The sequence below is a fragment of the Rhagoletis pomonella genome, unplaced genomic scaffold (genome assembly GCF_013731165.1).
Source record: "Rhagoletis pomonella isolate Grant_MI unplaced genomic scaffold, Rhpom_1.0 Rhpom_scaffold_00001, whole genome shotgun sequence".
In the NCBI taxonomy this organism is placed as follows: domain Eukaryota; kingdom Metazoa; phylum Arthropoda; class Insecta; order Diptera; family Tephritidae; genus Rhagoletis; species Rhagoletis pomonella.
The window spans coordinates 71,482,949-71,502,340 of record NW_023458555.1 but is presented as its reverse complement, the minus strand read 5'-3'; the positions used below and the strand labels follow the sequence as shown (position 1 = coordinate 71,502,340).

The window sequence follows — 19,392 nt, the reverse complement described above, 5'->3', positions numbered from 1 at the left end:
AAATTTTTTTCGGGCGAAACTCAGGATAAGGCTGAATGAAACTCATAATAAGGCTGAAGGCTGAATACATTTGATTTAAATTGTAGACACTTGCAATGGAAACTCTGAACTCGGGGATTTCCCAAACTACAAAAACCCCCAATAACAAAACGAAAACATAGAAAATGCATCAATGGTACTATGCATGGTACTATGAGTACTAGCACAATCTCAATAATATACAAGACTACTTTTTTTTATCTATATAACGTCCATTTTAATGGTAATGGCAAACATGATTAATTTCTAATATTTAGATATTTTATGAGTTCTTCGATGGATTTGATTTGTATTTATGTACCCGTAATTTCGAAAGTGTTGAATTATTGAAAGTGTTTAAAACACTGTTTAAATATTTTTAAGACATCTAAATTAAAACATTCACGAAAAACTTGTTTAAAACATGTTTTTTTTTCTTTTTTGAATAAGACGCGATGTTTTTGTCTTAAAAAACATGTTTTTTCCAACCCTGATGTTATTATATTAGAGTCTGTTCAGAGAGCTTTTGAGTGCTTTGCTTTGCGCTCGATGAATTTCGTTGATCCCATTCCATCCGATCGCTCTGGTTGCTTACTAATAGGCCTCATGTCCTTCGAGTCTAGACGTGTTCTGTTGTCGATGTGTTTTGTCTTTGATATAAATATGTGCGGGATCAATATATTGTCCGTACCTGCTCATGAAAATTAATTTTAATGTTCCCTCATGCATTCTCCGTTGTAATGAATTGTTTTTTTTTGTGGGTAAATATTTCTAAAGCTGTTTATGGGATGAATGCTCCTTTTCGGAATTAAATTCCAATTCATGTTTGTACAACTAATCTTGCCGAGTCATCAGTTGCTATCATTGTTGTTGTGAAATAGTAATTCTTGTGTAACTGCAATTGTGTTTGTTCTTACACATTTGTTTGGTTCTTTTTGTTTACTTATTTTAGTAACTCTTGTCACAGCTGTTTGCGTTGTGTTTATTAGTTGCGTTCGTGTACCTGTTAATTGTTCAAAGTTAACCAAAACTTTCAGGTTTTTGCGTTCGCGTACGCAAAAAACTTGCAAGGTAGGGGAAATTGAGAGAGCAAAGTGACATGCCATTTTGAATCTGCTGGTTTCTGCTGAAAAAATTTTTGCCAACAGCAATTTGCGAACAGGAAAACAGCTGGTTGTTTGGTATTTACGCAAATCACAAAATTCATTTTGATGGTTTGCAAGTTAAAAATAACAAAATGCGACTAATTAAACTTGTAAGAAATAAGTAGTTATTTGTTTAATCAATAAACTGTGTCAGGATAACACTTGTGATGAGTTTTCGTACGTTTTAAATTTTACACTTTTGAATGTAACCAAAAAATATATCAGCTGTTCGTCTAACTTGCAGGTTTCTGCAAATTTCCTGTTCGCGTACTGTTTTGGATATTTTTCTCTTGTGAGAGAACTGGTGACATTTCGCCGGAATTTCGGAGATTTTAAAACGAGGTGAGTGTCATAATAAAGTGATTCTCAAACTGTTCGCTACTTTCATTTAAAGCTAAGTACTTCAGCTGATTTTAACTAACCTCCTTAACTATTTAAGTATTTTGTTTGCCTTTTTATTACCATTAGTGTTATTAATTTTTCACGATGAAGTGTGATCTTGATAATTGCCAAGGCTCTGTGATGGTATTTGCCATCTAAAGAGTGCTGGTTTAACAGGAAGAATTCTGGACGCAATTAATGATGGAAAGGGTCTTCGCTGCTCTTGCCTTAATGTGTAGGTCAACCAAAGTTGATCTATTTAATTTGTTTACACAACCCAGACATGGGTTTTCAGAGGTAGAGAGAGAGAGAGTTGTTGGCACTGACTGAAAAATTTATGATTTTGAAAATGTGTTTAAATCTTTTAAATGCTTAGATATCGTACAATATATTAAGGATATTCGTGTATCAAAACGTATGCGTCTTCATATTTAATGAATGTCAGAACAATCTTCCGACTGACTTAATAACCTTTCTTTTCCATGTCCACCGACATCAGAGTCATTATCCCCAAAAGAACGTGTAACGAAGTTTGCTTCTGCTTCTAATAATAATGTGCCTGAAGAATCTTCCCCGTCCCCCGTTGAAGTTGTGGCATCGTCATCTAATCCTCCAACGCTTAGGTAGTCTGCACACGGTTCGTATAGTTTTAGACGCGTATAAAATTTGTTACGCAGCAACGATTCCTCTACGCCTCAAGATCTGCACACGAAGGAACTTCAAAGCGTCTAAGTATCAGGCAAAAAATGTTAAGTGATGCAAAATTATTTTTCTTTAATTAATTTTCAGTTATTTTTCTATTATATGCACGAATTGCAACGGAAATAAGGTCAATTGACTTTATTTCCCATCCTGGTGCGAAATAAAGTCAATTGACATTGTTTTGTAAAGGGCCTCTAAGTGCCACCCTAATATGCCGACGTACATATGTACATTAGACTGTCCCAAGAATATATGGAAAAAAATTTATTTGCAAATTTTGATGAATTCTATATTTGTGCTTTTTAGCCTAAATAGCATATATATGAAGTTTTATGGCCGTAGGCTAACGATAACCCGTGTCGACTTTTAGTTGAAGTTTTAGTCAATAACTTGAACTAAGGCTGCCAATTCGTCCATGAAAACTTTGGAAATGCAATCAATTCGAAATGTTTCCCATATTTGAACGCATTTCTAGTAAATCTGCATCTTTAAATTTTTAATAGGACGACGGGATTTCTCCCAAGGACATCGAAACAATTAATTAATCGAAAAGTATAGCGGCTTTTTAACGGTGTATTACAAGATTGCAAAACGATATGTTTTTTATTCGAATAATTTTTGTATGTCCTGAAGGATTGCAATTGTAGATCATTTCTTAATAGGTGTGACAGGGCGTATGATGAACATTAAATTATTAAATTCAACTTGTATTAAAAATTTTTTTCCTCATTTAAAAAAATAGAATTCATAATACTAAATAATCAATATAAATCGTTCTTTGACATGTCCTCTCGGGTTGATATAATGGTTGTACTACCATATGACATAAAAAAATTTAACTAAACATAATTTTCATATCGTACTGATTTATAACAGTTGAACAGTCTGAAGGGACATATAGGGGCATTTCTTTATTCATTCTGAACGTTGGGAATAAACTTTTTTGTTTACTTATTCTTTAGAACGTTCCTGATGATATGCTAACGTATATTTCAAACGCGTTCTGTTTATTCTGGCCCTGAAATCGGATTATCCGGAATGTATAAAGAAACGCAACCATAAAATAAGAAAGCATTAGATTTGGTTTATTTAACATTTTGTAAGGCATTTTTTTTTAAGAAAAAGGAATGTAGTAGAAAAGTTGAATTTAATAATTTTGTATTCATAATACGCCCTGTAACATCAATTAAAAAATGTTCAGAGTTGCACGTTTTCAGGAGATACACAAATTTTTCTACTAGAAATGATACATATGTACGGCAGGATTTCTCCCAAGGACATCGAAAAAATTAATAAATGGAAAAAGCATAGTGGACTGGAAGGGGTGTATTAGAAGGCTGCAAAACTATGTATATGTTTTTTAGTCGAATAATTTGTGCATGTCCTAAAAATTTGCAGTTTTAGACCATTTTTTAATTAAATTTTTATATTCAACTTTTTTTTAACAAATTATTTTCCCCTCCTTTAAAATAATGCATTTCATAGTATAAAATAACCAAAATAAAGTGTTTTAGTGTCTGACATGTCCTTCTCGGGTTGATTAAAGAATAAATGTGGCAGTATTAATTAGAAAATTTGAAAAATATCCTTTGAAATTTTTATCCTTTAGTATCCTTATACAGTGACGGGCAAAACTGTACATGGTGTAACACTTTTTTTCAGCCATCGCTATCTTTCCAAGTTCCAACGACTTTCATACTTTTGTTGTATATTCTTGTTGGTACATCCCTACTCCCTCTTTCATAACGATTTGAAGTCAATACAACAACAATAAAAAAACCAGCAGTCAAAAGTGTAAATTAAGGCAGATGTTACAGTTTTGCACTCATACATGTTTAAGAACTTTTTAACAATTTCCACGAAAAAAAAGAACTACTAACACAATGTTCAGTACTCTTTTGCCTGTTTCCGTTCCTGGATACGATCTGGCATACCTTATTTTTATCTCTGTAAAAATTCTGGAGGTATATCCTTAGTTTGCTTTCACAGCTCATGTACTCGATATTACGGACTTTGATACTTATTAAGCTGTGCTTTAAGTTGATTTCGCAAATTCTCGATGATATTCATGTCCGTGGATTGTGGAGGTCATTTCAAATTAGCAAATTTTTGCTTTTGTATCCAGGCTTTGCGAACATGTGCAGTGTGTTTTGAGTGATTTTTCAGCAGAAACTCAAATTTTTTCGACTACATCTTGCTAATTTTGTTTAAATATGAACAGATACTGTTGCTTACGCATAATGCGTACTAAAGGACAAACAAAATTTTTTAAATACAACCCCAAACCATTATTGACCGACCACAGTGATTCACAGTTTGTCTTACATGATGCGCATGGGCTTAATTTGGGTCTTTGACCCCATACCATGCCCGGCCATATGATTGAAAATTATTAATTTAGTCTTGTCAGACCAAATAACCTTCAATTGAAACTTAAAAATGTGTTTTTTATTGCATTCTGAACGGCCTAACATATCCCAATAGGCAACGGTTCGGTTTTCGTGCGATGCAGCAAAATGCTGCCACACTCGCACATGGATTTTGATCAAATTTGCTTTTTTCTTCTTCATGATGCCTTTGCGCTCAATTTGGCAATTCTTCGCATCGCTGTCTACTGATTAGCATTAAATATTAATACCTTAAACGCTTCTGTAATAGTGGTTGCAGCGCTACTTGCTGCTAAGTTCACAAGATATCGTACCGTAATATTTTTTGACAGACTTTCTTTGTCCTTGGGAACACTTTAGGCTATATTTTTTATCAGTCTTAACATTTTCAAGTAGCAAATTCCACAATTTTTTGCCACTTTTCGCGCGGTCCCGCCTTTCCGTAGTAAATCTATTATTTACATTTATGGTTCCTGATTAACTATGTTATTTACTGGTGATCACTTCTTCAATAAATTACAATACAGAAAAAAGTCATCTACTTCCAACTAAGTAAGAGATAACTGTCAAATGCAAAACTGAGAGTGAGTGCAAAACTGTAACATCTGCCTTAATTTACATTTTTGTCTGCTGGTTTTATTATTGTTGTTGTATTGACTTCAAATCGTTATGAGAGACGGAGTAGGGATGTACCAACAAGAATATACAACAAAATGATGAAAGTCTTTAGAACTTGGAAATATAGTGATGGCTGAAATAAAAAGCGTTACACCATGTTACAGTTTTGCTCGTCACTGTATATATTAATACGATTTAAATTAAACTAAGATTATTCAAAACTCATTGAAAATTAAAAATCTTGAAGGATAATATTTTTAAAGGACATTTTTGACATGTTCCAGAAGGATAATTGAAAACAAAAGTTATATTTAATCTTGTTTCGAATTCTTCTTTCATTTCTTCTTTCAGCGCATATTGTACAGTGGCCTTGCGCGGCTGAGTTCCACGCCCTTTTGACGCCTGACAGGCGAACGTTAGTAGTAAAGATAATTTTGTTTGTTGTACTTATTTCAGCTTTTAATATGTTTGTTGGCTATTTTCTGTTTTGAACTAAATGGTTTTTTTAATTTTCGAGAGGAGTACCTATGAAGAACAAGTTCTAAAATGGTTGGAAGAAATATCGTTGAATGGTGAGGACAATTGGGAAGAAGATTTCAGTGAATGGGCCTTATGAATAAAAAAACTAAGCAGTTGCTTTTTCTTAAGATTTCAAACATTCTGCTTGATTTTTTCAATTAAATTTACGTAAAAGGTCTAAAATTTTAAGAAAAATCAATCGCTTAGTCTTTATTGGTAGGGCCCAATCTAATACAAAAAAAGTCGATTTCATTTGTAGGTACAAGTCACAATAGAAAAGATAAACAATTGATTTCTTTTAAGTGTGAAAATAAATACGAATACCTTTAAGATAATAGATTGATTGTTTGAGTTCGTTCGCTTTAAAATATTTTTATTTTATTTTTTCAAATGACCCCTTTCAAAAAGATTATAAAATATGTTTTATTTTTCAATACGAATTATTTTTATTAATAATAAAAAAATATTAAATTATCTAATTTTTTACTTTAGAAACATATGAAATATATTTAAGCCCATTTTTGAATTAAATTTAAGTTTTTAAAAAGACAAAGTTTGTACTTTATTTCAAAGTAGTCTCACAGGCGAACGTTAGTATTAAAAGAATAAAAAATAAGGTTTGTATTCTAGGGTTAAAAACTCATACATAGATTGCTTAACATCTAGAAACTGAAAGAAATGCGAATTTTCGGCGGATTCATCTACAGTCGCGAAAATATAAATAGGGAATAGACATTTTAGCATACAAATTCACGATAACATACAAAAATTAAGCATAAAAAGTTAATTATTACATCTTGTTGCGTGCTTTCAATTACATGCGGTTATTGGCAAATTGGAAAAACGACATCAATGCAGCTATATATTCCGCTTCATCGCCGCCATTCTCATTGATGAACTTTTCTGAAAAAAATTAATACATTTTTAATTGAATGTTAAACTAAGAAAGGATAAGGATAGCTCATCATTTGAAGACTCGAATGCTCCATCGATTAGTGCAGCGGGTCCTGGGTTGGATTTTTTTTTTACCGCATCGGTTTTATTTAATTTTTTCTTTTAATAATATATTTTAAAAAATTTATATTATATTATTTATATTATTTATAAGTTTAAGTTATTTATAAACATTCGCTCTCAAAACTTATTAAAGGTTTATTTGAAAAAACTTTTAATAAGCTTAATATTAAAAATGCTTATTTAACGCTTATTATAGCAAACTTACTTTAAGTTATTTTTAAAAACATTTACTCAAATGCTTGTTGGGTAGTATAAATTACATGCACAGAAAAGTTTTTCGATCGCTCTAATTTTGGATTCGGTTGAATAAAGACATTTGTACAGTCAAGACAAACTAGTCTCCTGACTTTAAACATTGGTAACCCCGACGTGGTCACATTTGGTGACACGTTAGACAAAAACAAACATTGTGTAACGCGATTTGCGCGTTAATCGAGATTCGCAGGCAGCATCACAGTCTGCCAAATCGTATGATTTCACCGTTCACTTAAACACGGGTTTTCTTTTGCAAGTTCTTTTTTCGCTATCCATTACTCAAAATGCCTACCGATCAAGACGTAACATTGGGTGATACTCCGCAGCTGCAGAATTCTTTTTTAAAAAGAAAGTGTGACGCTATATTTCGACAAATCGTGACTATTCAGCGTCAAAGTACAATTGAAGCGCTTCAAGCCATGGACCATGCAGAACTTTCGACGCGCATCGAGCTTCTGGATCACATACTGGGCAATTTAGAGGCCGCCCAGACTGACTTGGAAGAAAAAAAATACTGATGAACTGGATAGTAGCAGCCGTACTGATTTTCTCGCCATTTATGTCTCCATAAAGTCAGCAATCCACAGCAGTATTTTCTCCGCAGGATTCCCAATCAGTAGCTGTATTAAAGCAAAATAAATCGCGTTTGCCCGATCTTTAGCTGCCAACATTCGCAGGTGCCTTCACGGAGTGGCCAAATTTCATTTAAATGTTTCAAACTGTGGTCGATAATGAGCCAGAGCTTACGAAGATAGAAAAATTCCAGCACCTGCGGTCCTGTTTGAAGGGCAGCGCCTTAGATGTCATTCGTTCCCTGGAAATACGCGAAAGCAATAATAATAAACGCCTTGTTTTTCAGGCTCACATTCGCGAATTATTTGAACTTAAAAGTGCAGAAGCCAACACTGTGGGTAGTCTTCGCGTACTTGTTGACAAATTCACGACTCGCATCCGAGCACTTCAGACCCTAGGGAGCAAGATACAAATAGCCGACTATCTACTCATACTTATCGTGTCTCAAAAGCTGGATCCATCTCAGCAAAACCAAGTGGGAAGAATCAGCCGCATGCAGCAACATACCTACGTGGAAGAGTATGGAAACTTTTCTTGAGAAGAGGTGTCAAACATTGGAGAGCATTAATTTCGCTACGGTACAGAAAACACCTAGCGCTAAGGTCAGCAAAACACAGTATCAGACAAAATCGCTTGTAGTTTCAAATTCCATGCACAAAAGTGTGTACATTTTGCAAAAAGGAAGACCATTCTATTTACACGTGTCCGTCATTTATTAAACTCACTGGCGATACGTTGGAAAGAGGCCAAAAAGGCAAACCTTTGTTTGAATTGCTTAAAACACGGGCATCAAGCTCAGCAATGTAAATCTTCAAATTGTCGTCGTTGCCTATCCCAGCACCATACTCTCTTGCATTTCATTCCGGCACAACAGTCAACCACTGATTGCACGCCCGATGAGAAACCTGAGTCAGCTGCGCAAGCTACAACACTTGTGTCAAAGTCTAACAATATTTCGCCCGACCCTGCAACTGCAGTCATCTTGGTGGAAAATAGAACTGGTTCCTTCATTCCGTGTCGCGCTGTATTGGATTCTGCTTCGCAGTTAAATTTTGTCACAGCCAGGTTTCCTAACCAAGTAGATTTGAATATGTCGAAATTTTCGTACTCCGTCTCAGGTATTGGCGAATCAGATCTTAAAATTAGCCACTGCGCTAACATAGCATTTAAGTCCATGCATAATGACTACTCAACGAGTATAACAGTTGCGGTTACTCCCACCATCACTGACAGTCAACCTAATTATTCCTTTGGTACATCCGACTAGAAGCTACCTGCAAATATAAAGCTTGCGGATTCATTGTTTTTTAAATCTCAGCGTGTTGATATGTTGCTTGGGGCTGGGATATTCTTTGACCTATTATGTGTTGGACAAATTCGGTTAAAAAATATACCATACGTTTTACAAAAACCCGTTTGGGTTGGGTTGTTTCGGGTGGCCAGCAGAAATCATTAATTTCGTCATTGCTTGCAGCTGCGTTAATCGGGAGCGAAGAACAACAACAATCGTTGAGCCAAATAGTTCGTTCATTCTGGGAAGCAGACAACTGCTTCGAACCTATCGGAAAAACAACAAAGGAAGAGATAGAGTGTGAGGAGCATTTTAAAAACAATTATCATCGCTTAGATACTGGGGAGTACTCTGTTCGTTTACCACTAAAGCATAGCCTTGATTTACTCGGGGATTCATATGAGCAAGCACTGAGACGGTTAATACAAAGGTTTGTTATTTACTTCATCACTGCGTATTCAGAAGCGACAGTACAACAACAAAGCTTCGTGTTGTGTTTGACGGCTCAGCAGCTAGCTCTTCTGGATACTCGCTCAATGAAATTTTGATGGCTGGGCCGACGATTCAACCCAAGCTGGCTGATATTCTCATTCGTTTTCGTACTCATCCCGCAGCTGTAACTTGTGACATATTTAAAATGTATAGTTGCGTTCGCGTTACATCCCCTGATGACTATTTACAATGTATACTATAGAGAGACGATCCAAACAGCGAAATTAAAACTTTTAAACGCGAAACAGTCACTTATGGCACGAAGCCAGCGTCGTTCCTTGCTATACGTACAATGCATCGCCGTTGATGAGAAAAAATCATTTCCTCTTGGGTCTCAAATTAGGGGTATTCTCGAAGTCTTGCACGATGCACGGATTGCACGAAATGCAAAAATACTATTCCAAATTTCGAAGAGTACGAGAACACCCCATTGCAAAGAGGTAGCATGCATGGGGAGCAAGCAGCGAAATTATGTATCAAATACAATAACAAGAGACAGCAAAAAAAAATTAAGTGAGCGAGATGAGAGGAATGAGAGAAATATGTAGCAATTCCAACAACAAAACAACTAGCACAGGGTCGCTATTGTCTTGCTATGCTATTTTGCAAAATATATACATGGGTTTCGACGTTGCATATTTTGCAGCGATAGGAAATGTTGTTTCCCATGAATTTTCTTGTTGTGTGTTTGCAATTTATGCAATCCGTGCAATCCGTGCTACGTGCAATGGCTTTGCAAGATTTGGAGAATACCCCTATTGTTTTACGTGACTTTTATGACGACGATTTGATTACTGGGGCACAGACTGTTGACGATGCAAGAGCTATTTTTGCACAAACCACTCAGTTGTTGGCGAAGGGCAACTTTCAAATTCGAAAATGGTGATCAAGTCAGAAAGATGTACTCTCTCAAATTGCTGTCGAGGATAAAGAAAGTTTTTTAAAATTTGATGACGGAAGTGACATTACGAAAACGCTTGGGTTTGTATGGAATCCTCAAACATGCACATTTCTATTTTCATTCTCGTTAGAAAAGCTGCCTCCAAAAATTACAAAACGTTTTGTGCTCTCTGTTATAGCGCGCTTCTACGATCCACTTGGCCTGATAGGACCAACAATTTGTAAGGCGAAAATATTTTTGCAGCGACTGTGGATGGAGAAGGTCAATTGGGATGAGAGTTTTCCAATTTCTCTTCATACTGCCTGGCAGCAGCTATATGATGAACTTGAGTCAGTCAAAGGTTTTTGTTTTCCTCGTTTTGTTTCCATGCCAGACGCTACAAACGAAGTACATGCATTTTGCGATGCTAGCAGCTCGGCATATGGAGTATGTGTGTACATACGTTCGATCAATAAATGCAATGCACAAACTGCTCTTCTCTGCTCGAAATCTCGGGTCGCGCCTCCCAAAACACCGAAATTGGAGCTAAGTGCTGCCACATTACTTGCACAAGTTGTGCAAGCAATTTCTAAGCTCGACATTTTCGATTGCAAGTTTTATTGTTGGTCTGACTTCAGTATAGTTCTGTCATAGCTGAAGGAGGAACCTTTACGCTTTAATGTTTTTGTTGCAAATCGATTAAGCAGTATCCAACAGCTTACAAAGGGAATGGAATGGCGTTATGTTCCATCAGCGCTCAACCCAGCCGATATCGATGGCTGAGTGGAAGATCGACCTATCTCGGCAGCCGGTTCGAAAACGCCCTATCTCAGAAAACTTTTCAAGAACGCCCTACTTCAGAATTTTATTGAAAAACAACCTACTTCAGAATTTCATTGAAAAACAACCTATTTCAGAATTTTATTGAAAAACACTCTATCATAATTTTGTTGAGGAACGCCCTATCTGAGAATTCAGTTCACAAACGCCCTATCTCAGACGAAAATACATTGAGAATAAGCTGAGATAGGGCGTTTTTGAATCGGCAGCTGAGATAGGGCGTTATTCAAAAAAATTTTGAGGGAGGGTGTTTTTCAATCAAATTCTGAAATAGGGCGTTCTTGAAACGTGTTCTGAGATAGAACGATGTTGAAAAATTTGCTGAGATAGGGCGTTTTCGAACTGGTGACCTTGATGTTCTTACACCAGCCCATTTCTTAATAGGTGGCCCCCTAACTGCGATTCCTGATCCAGATGTCACCCACCTAAACATTAACCGCCTTAGCCTTTGGCAGCGTATATCTAGCATGCAGCAATTTTTTTGGAAGAAGTGGTCGACAGAGTATCTGACGCAGCTTCAGCAGCGGTTTAAATGGCGTGCTCAAAAGACTCCAATTCCTCTCGGCGATCTTGTCTTAATAAAGGACGAAAATTTACCACCGCTTCGATGGCCACTCGCAAGGGTAATTGAAACGACTCCTGGATCAGATGGCGTTGCTCGGGTGGCAGTGTTGAAAACAAGCACCGGCATTACAAAAAGAGCTATCAGCAAGTTATGCCTTTTACCGGTGGAAAATCCTGTTGAAATATGCCGACGTACATATGTACATAGTTAAGCTTTTATCTATTCAACATTTGTTCTCTCAAACTAAAAAGCAATTTGAAATACTGTTAGTTATCTAAGCTCCTGTTTTGTATTCAAGCTAGCATATGCATACATACCTTGAACAAACAATATTTAAGTAGTATAAATTACATGCACAGTAAAGTTTTTCGATCGCTCTAATTTTGGATTCCGTTGAATAAAGACATTTTTACAGTCAAGACAAAAAGTCTCCTGACTTTAAACAGACATTACCTTTTTAAAAGCGAAATTAAATCCATTCACATTATTGCTCTTTCAAACATTACATTTGCTTGGCTTCGCGGCGGAGGGCGTTCACGCGCCACAACGCGTCACCCTACGCCGCGGTCCTACCATCAGGAGCGCTCTACCCTTTAAGAGATAATTGCATCGACATTTTGCCCAGGCGGGGACCAATTGATCGCAGTTTTTTGTCATTTTCCTACCTTATTCCTGTCATTTGTCTTATTCTATTCTCAAATACCTAGCCTCTTTCTACAATTTTCCTCTCAACTCTCTTGTCTTATATATGTCATATAATTAATGCGACTCTTCATTTTCAAATAGCAAGTAAGTAACTAGTTAAATTTATTAAATGCATTTGTGTTTAGCCATGTAATCCTAAAATCTAACACTTGAAAGTAAAACCGCCTGGTTGTTGTGTTAGATCTGTACCGTAATTGAAATAAATAATATATCAGTGATGACAGGTAATAAGTCCCAGATGGTTTCTAAAATCACAAATTAGTTTTTGTGCAAATTGCAGATAGAGGGTATAAATGAATCTAAGCCCTCGATATTTAACGTATTTATATTTGTAAGTTATTGGAAGATTTCTGCTGTGTTTTGGCAACAACCTGTCTACAGTAAAAAATTATATAATTTGTGTTTGAAAAGTGTGTTAAAACCAAAAACTAATCAATTAACTTACATGATCTCGGTTTCGATATTAAATAATCAATGATTGTTTATACCCTCATTTTGGCACATTGGTTTGTTGAATGTGCCATCTAATAAATAATGTCGTCGTGCTCCTTAGCAGCTTTTAAATGATTTCACAAATTGCTGGCGGAGACATGAATACAGTGTAAGAAAATTCCTTTTCTATAATTGTTTCCTTATAGAAAGGTTGGTTTTTTTTCCGCCTTAGACATTCCGAATTCGTTCAAAATATGCTAATTTAAAACACAGAATTCTTTCAGTGTTTCTCCGGGGTTTTTGGACACGGACTGTTTCTTCAATTAAGTAGTGCTCGCTTTATTTTTGTGGAAACGAAACATGTTTTGCAAGTTCTGGATCATTTCTACACTCTTTCTTCAAATATTCCTCGAATGTTTTTACTATATTCGTAATTTTAAATTTCTTAATAAAATCAATTGGTGGTAGTTCATGATTGTGTGTGGATTAATAGCACCACACTGAGGATTTGGCAATAACCTTTTTCATCTATTAAAAAACAACACTTACGGGGCAATGTTTATTGTAAGAACATTTTTTTCTATGAATCGACATACTTTAAGCATTGTTGACGCTATTTCCATTTGAATGAGGAAATAGCGTCAATGTCTTTATTTCCAAATTTTTGTTGACTTTATTTCGCTTTTGAAAAGGTAATAATGTCAATAGACTTTATTTCGCACCAGGGTGGGAAATAAAGTTAATTGACCTTATTTCCGTTGATCTTGTTACCTGTCACCGAATTTTATTGTTTTATCGTTTTTTTTTATGAAATGCATGCACGTACACGGAAAATTGTAAACAAACTTCTTCTTTCTCTTTTGTAAGCGTACGTACGCCTAGCTACCAACACTGCTGTACGACAAGCGATTTGTAGCTAGCTTGCTTTGACGATTTCGTGAAGCCCTCCATTTAAATGCACGTGTGCGGCATCAAAGCGTATAACTTTCGTACGTAGCATCTAATACGCGTCTAAAGCTATACGACCCGTGTGCAGACTGCCTTACTCTACCCTCAATTAGTAACTCATTTACTCAACGCCTTCCGCCGGTAATCGCGTCTAATACTAGGAGACTGGTTGTGGTTACCCCAAAGAAGTCTATATTTGTCTCTAGATTTTCGAGGGATACTTCCGAAGAGGATATAGTTTTACATCTCGTCCAAAATTAAAACTGTCAACTTAATATTTCTTCATTTAAAGTTGACGTAAGTTTAGAAAATTTTGACATGCTGCTTAGTAGTTATTATGGCCCTCTGGAGCTTTCGTTCGTGAATTCGAGTATAGGCCCAACAAAAAGAATAATTTAGCAAATATTCCCCGTCAGAATACTGAATCAAAAAACTGATTACTAAATCTGCTTTATGTATTTATTATCAAAACGTGAGAGGCTTAAATACTAAATTAAAGAGCTTATGTATATCTTAAGGGCCTTGCATGCAACTATAATATAATTTCTTTCACTGAAACTTGGCTCAACCCTCACATTTTCAATTCAGAGATTCTTTCAAATGATTATCATATCCATAAAAAAGATCGAGAGGACAGAATCGGCGGTGGCATACTCTTCGCCGTAGACTCTTCAATACCACCTGAAGAAGTTAGTCTTCCATACATTGAATCTGCAGAATTCAAATGCATTCCCCGATCTGACTTATCGGTGTATTCGCAATATGTCTCTTTACTGAAATCAGTTAATTTAATGATTAAACCCTGTGATTCAATGATTGTGTAGGGCGACTTTAATTTACCAAATATATCATGGAATATCCTTGACAATGATATCGTACCTTTCTCGTCTAGTGCGTGTAACAACGTATTTTTAGAGGAGATGGCTGACTTCCGCCTAAATCAACTTCGCAATAACTTTGGCAAAGTATTAGATCTTGTTTATGTTGATGATGCATCTAAGTCCGCTGTAAATAAGTGTGACCCACTAGTTTTGCCCGGAGATGTCTACCACCCTGCTATTGAGACATCTTACGAAATTATAAACGATGGTCAAAATTTCGGTATCCAAACATACGAACCAAATATTCGCTTTTATTTTTCGAAAGCGAACTTTAAAAAAACTGATTAAAGAATTGTCTAAACTGTCGTGGCTTGTATACAAAGAAAAAGTTGAGCAAACCGTTGCACATTTTAATTTTACCGTATTTTTACGTTTCGGGTATTAATGAGACACAGAGTTTTTGTTTAGTATACTTTTAGTATGTATCATGAGTTTATTTACAATAATATTCGTAGTTCACTAACTGTATTAAATATATTAACAAGGGTTGTTATGATGTATATGTGACGCGTTTGCTTTGACGGCTGATGAGCGAGTGATTTAGCCTTGCTTATAAAGCTAACGTTTTAGCTGTCTGTTGCTGCTTGCCAGTATTGCCACTTCAATCGAAATTTTCCCAAGGGAAATGCTAGCCCGAGTACATAAGCTCATGTCTTCAATATGGCGCCCCGCCTGTGCCAGCTGCAGCGCTTCTGGTTGGTTTTAGGGACCCACTGCTTCTTCGAGTGTGGACATCTTGCCTTTCTATCTGGAAGTATATAAATGAAGACTAAAAGAGGAATTGTGAAGGTGGACGCTTCTGGTCGCCAAATGCGTAGCGTGAGAGTATTACCAAGATAGCGAGTTAAGGGACTGGACACGGCTAAGTACATATATAATTTGAGATGACTAAGATGAACATTCTGGTTATTCGATCAAATGAGTACTCATAGTGTTCTGAGCATATGCATATATGTAGATACGTATATGTGCAACGCCACTTTGTAGGTTTAGGATGTGATATCATTTTATATTTGGGTTTTGTTAAAGTTAAGGGACTGTTAAGGGCTGCCTAAAGCTCATATACATCACTAGTGCTGCACGTTGCATAGCGTACGTGCCTGTAGTTTTGTGCCCTAACTTCCTTATGCACTTCTTCGGCGAGGTACGAAATAGTGGTGACGTTGGTGATGACACGTAATTCTATTTTTCGGCAGCTGTTGGTTATTTAATTTACAGTGATCATACACAGAGAAACTTGCAAAAGATAATTTATATTTTGGGAGAGGTGATATCAATGAGTATGCCTTCTGAGTGTTGCTGGTAGGGTCCGCGATTGAAACAGGTTCGAATACTTCTTGCAGAGTGGCATGAAGTTTCCGTTGATGAGGTCGAGAATTGGGTATGACTTTTGTAAACAGAATGGAGGCAGAATGCCTTATCAAACGCTTAGCAGTCCTTGTGCTGTGATAGAAATACGGTAAGAAAGCTGTACTTATTTCAACGGCTGATATTTTCTGCTCATAATAGTGGGGTTGCTTTTGGAAACTCCCTTGATGAAATCTATGGTGGACGTATGGGGTAGCGTTTAATTTATTCAGTTTCTTAGTACCGAAATTTTATCGGGTGATTGAAAACTGTGGAGTGTTAAAGGGCAAACACGGCGGTCCGAGTGAGCACGAGACTGTTGCGCTCATTTCTTTTACATTTCCATCAGGTGGGTTAACTTTCTGTGTGGAGTTTGAGCTTGGACGTGGCTAGTAATTTATTTTTGAGAAGAGAGGGAATTCCGTCCTCTCGTAATGCACCCCTTCCTTCTAGAGGTAAGTGAGAAAATTGTTTGTCCTTTGTTAGCGATAGATTTGGGTTAGAAGGTTTCTGCGAGGAGCGATACTTGGAGGCTTTGTCCAACTATGATTCATAGAATCATAGTTGGATACTTTGATCTTAGTGGTCAGAGTAGATCTTTTGCCTTCTTCATTAAGATTGTTCTGGGGGGTAGAACATGAAGAAATCGAATTATTTATCTTGTCCTTAGAGGCGGACGATTCTGGGATGGAGTACTTTTGGAATTTTTTTGTGTTATAGGTAGATTCGCTCGTGACATTAGGGCTCAACATTTGCGCTGTGAGATTAGTTAAGGATTTCACGTTATTCCTATCAGGATTAGAGATTGTCCTTTTATCGTGGGATTATGGGAAGACGTTTATCGGAGAACAACGGGTTATCCAGCGCGATTTCGTCTTATTCCTCAAGGCGGCAGCTTTTGATGTTGCAGAACGATATGCGGTACGCGGCCTCTATTGGCAATTCATACCGCCTTATGCCCCTCACATAGGCGGTCTGTGGGAAGCCGCCGTAAAAAGTTTTAAACTTCACCAAAGTCACTGGAAACCACAAATTCAGTTTTGAGGAATTCACCACTCTCCTCATTCGGATCGAGGCAGTACTTTACTCGCGCCCTCTCTCCCCATGTCACAATACCCAAGCGACTTACTAGCCTTAACGCCGGGACATTTTCTCCGCGGCGCTCCCTTGGTTTCCCTACCCGAACCGAATGTCGAAAATGTATCTCTCACTACAAAATGGGGAACATTGAAAGTTCTCCATCAGCAGCTCAGCTCACGTTGAAAACCGAGTACCTGCAAGAACTGCACAAGAGATACAAATGGAAACACCCGCAACTCAATATTAGCCAAGGAGATTTGGTGGTCATCCAAGACGATCTCTTGCCCCCAAATGATTGGCGCCTTGGCCGAGTCAGTAAACTCCATTTGGGTGCTGACCAAAATGTACGAGAAGTGGATGTTCGCATACAAGCCGGCATAGTCACTCGCAACGTCACGAAACTATACGTACTGCCCCCTTCGTAGTATATTCCTCCCTCGTTTTTAATGGCCTCCTAAAACGAACACACTGCCCCTAAATCTATAACCCCTGTTCACTGTACACTGATATGTGATTAAATTTTCAACTTTTTCTTCGTAGATGAACAGAAAAAACGATGGAACTAAATCAATGCCGCCTGTGCTGCCGCTATCACTCGCTGAGGGTTTGCCATACGAGCGGTACGAGTCGCGCGAGTGCACAAATAGTGCATCAACTGTTTGGCAACATCGCACATCACAGGTGCGTGCAACTGAGCAGACAGCTGCCATCAATGTGGGAAGGCGCACCATATGCTGTTGCACCGCTCTACGTCGCCGGTCCCTGAACGCAATCGCCGCGAGGATGGGCATATGTCAGTCCGCAGTGGACGAACCACACTCCCCAGTCGCGTGGTAAAGAAATCCAGGAAGCAGGGGTATGGCGACAGCCACCCCGTTCAACAGCGCATCCACAACCTTTTCAACAGGGCTGTGCTGATATTGCAAAAAGCTACAAGAGCTGCTTCACCTCGCACCGGTGCAGGCGGGCCGACATGTCGAGGACATCGAGTTCGATTAGATTGAATTTTCCTTTCTTTGTAAAATGCGTGCGACCGGCAACATCATTTTGCTATTGTGAATTTACATTTGAAAAATGCTTTGTAAGAGCAGAGAACTTAGATAGATAGAGAAGGTGCAAATTTTTGGAACGTAAAATTGTTTGGCTGAAAAATAAATCCATGGAAATCACCACAGCGCGATTAACATTTCAAGAAGAGTTAACAGAGAAAAATGTAAATTTCTGTTATGATAATGTTATATTTGTTGCAAGTGCCTGGCTATGTGTTGCTAGGTTGCAGGTGAATGCAGAAACGTATTCATGTACATTTTTTTTATAAAATTAAATAAATTAATATAGTTAAATTATATTAAATGTACTTTTATATTAGTTAGAATTGCTGATTTGCATTTCTGCATGACCATTTGTTAAATATAATTTATTCAGTAGTTAATGTTGCTAAAAACTTAAAAAGCATCTGTTCAAGTTCGCTTCTTGTACGAGTATTATATTATGTAAATAGTAAAAATGCATGTTAGTTAAAAAATGATAAAATTGGTTTTTTCACATACTCACTTTAAAGATGGACGCATTAACAAAAAAATGTATAAAGCAATGTGTTTGTTAACTTCAACGTTGTTTTTGACTTTTACTGCAATACTCGTAGATATTATTTGTAAATAATAGTTCTGGAGTCAAATGCAAATCCATTTCCCAGGCATGCGCATATGGATACTTTAGGGCCGGTTTCTTCATCTCTGGTTAACACTAACTCCCCGGTTAAACATTGTTATCGACGTTCTAACTCTATGCATATAACAGGGAGTCGATAAGGTCGGTAACGATGTTTACCGGGGGATAAGTGTTAACCGGAGATAGAGAAACCGGCCCTTATAGTACATACAGATGCGATCAACTAATTACCAACGAAATTCAAAATGATATTGTTTACAAATTATGTGTATTTATTTATTTTTAATATTTTCCTTTAAAATATAATTCAATCTATAACAGAAACCACAATACTAAAAGTTTAAAAGCTTGCATAATTTGCAAAATAATTAATCAAACTTCAAAAAATTGTTATAAAAATTTAAAAAATTTTAGTTAGAATATTTAGAAAATTTTCGGGTATGCAGCTTTGTAGTCCATTCAATCAACTACACTAAAGTCCAAGTTTCTAGTCGTTAAAAATTACCGTTGATTTCTTAGAATTTTTTTTTTGTGGAGGGTGTTCGCATTTTCTTCCATATAACACATGAACCAATTTTTTTTTTTGTATGAAAAATAAACAGCAACACCCCAACAAAAAAATCTAAAAAATCAACGGTAATTTTT

The 19,392-nt window shown here is 36.7% G+C and overlaps 1 long non-coding RNA gene across 1 annotated transcript in view; it reads left to right on the top strand.

Moving 5' to 3' along the window:
* Positions 1 to 18,207, top strand: part of LOC118747609 — a 122,959-nt gene extending 104,752 nt beyond the window's left edge. Inside the window, exon 3 of the long non-coding RNA XR_004993969.1 lies at positions 17,617 to 18,207. This is a non-coding gene — a long non-coding RNA (uncharacterized LOC118747609). The remainder of the gene's footprint in view (positions 1 to 17,616) is intronic.
* Positions 18,208 to 19,392: the final 1,185 nt, after the last annotated feature.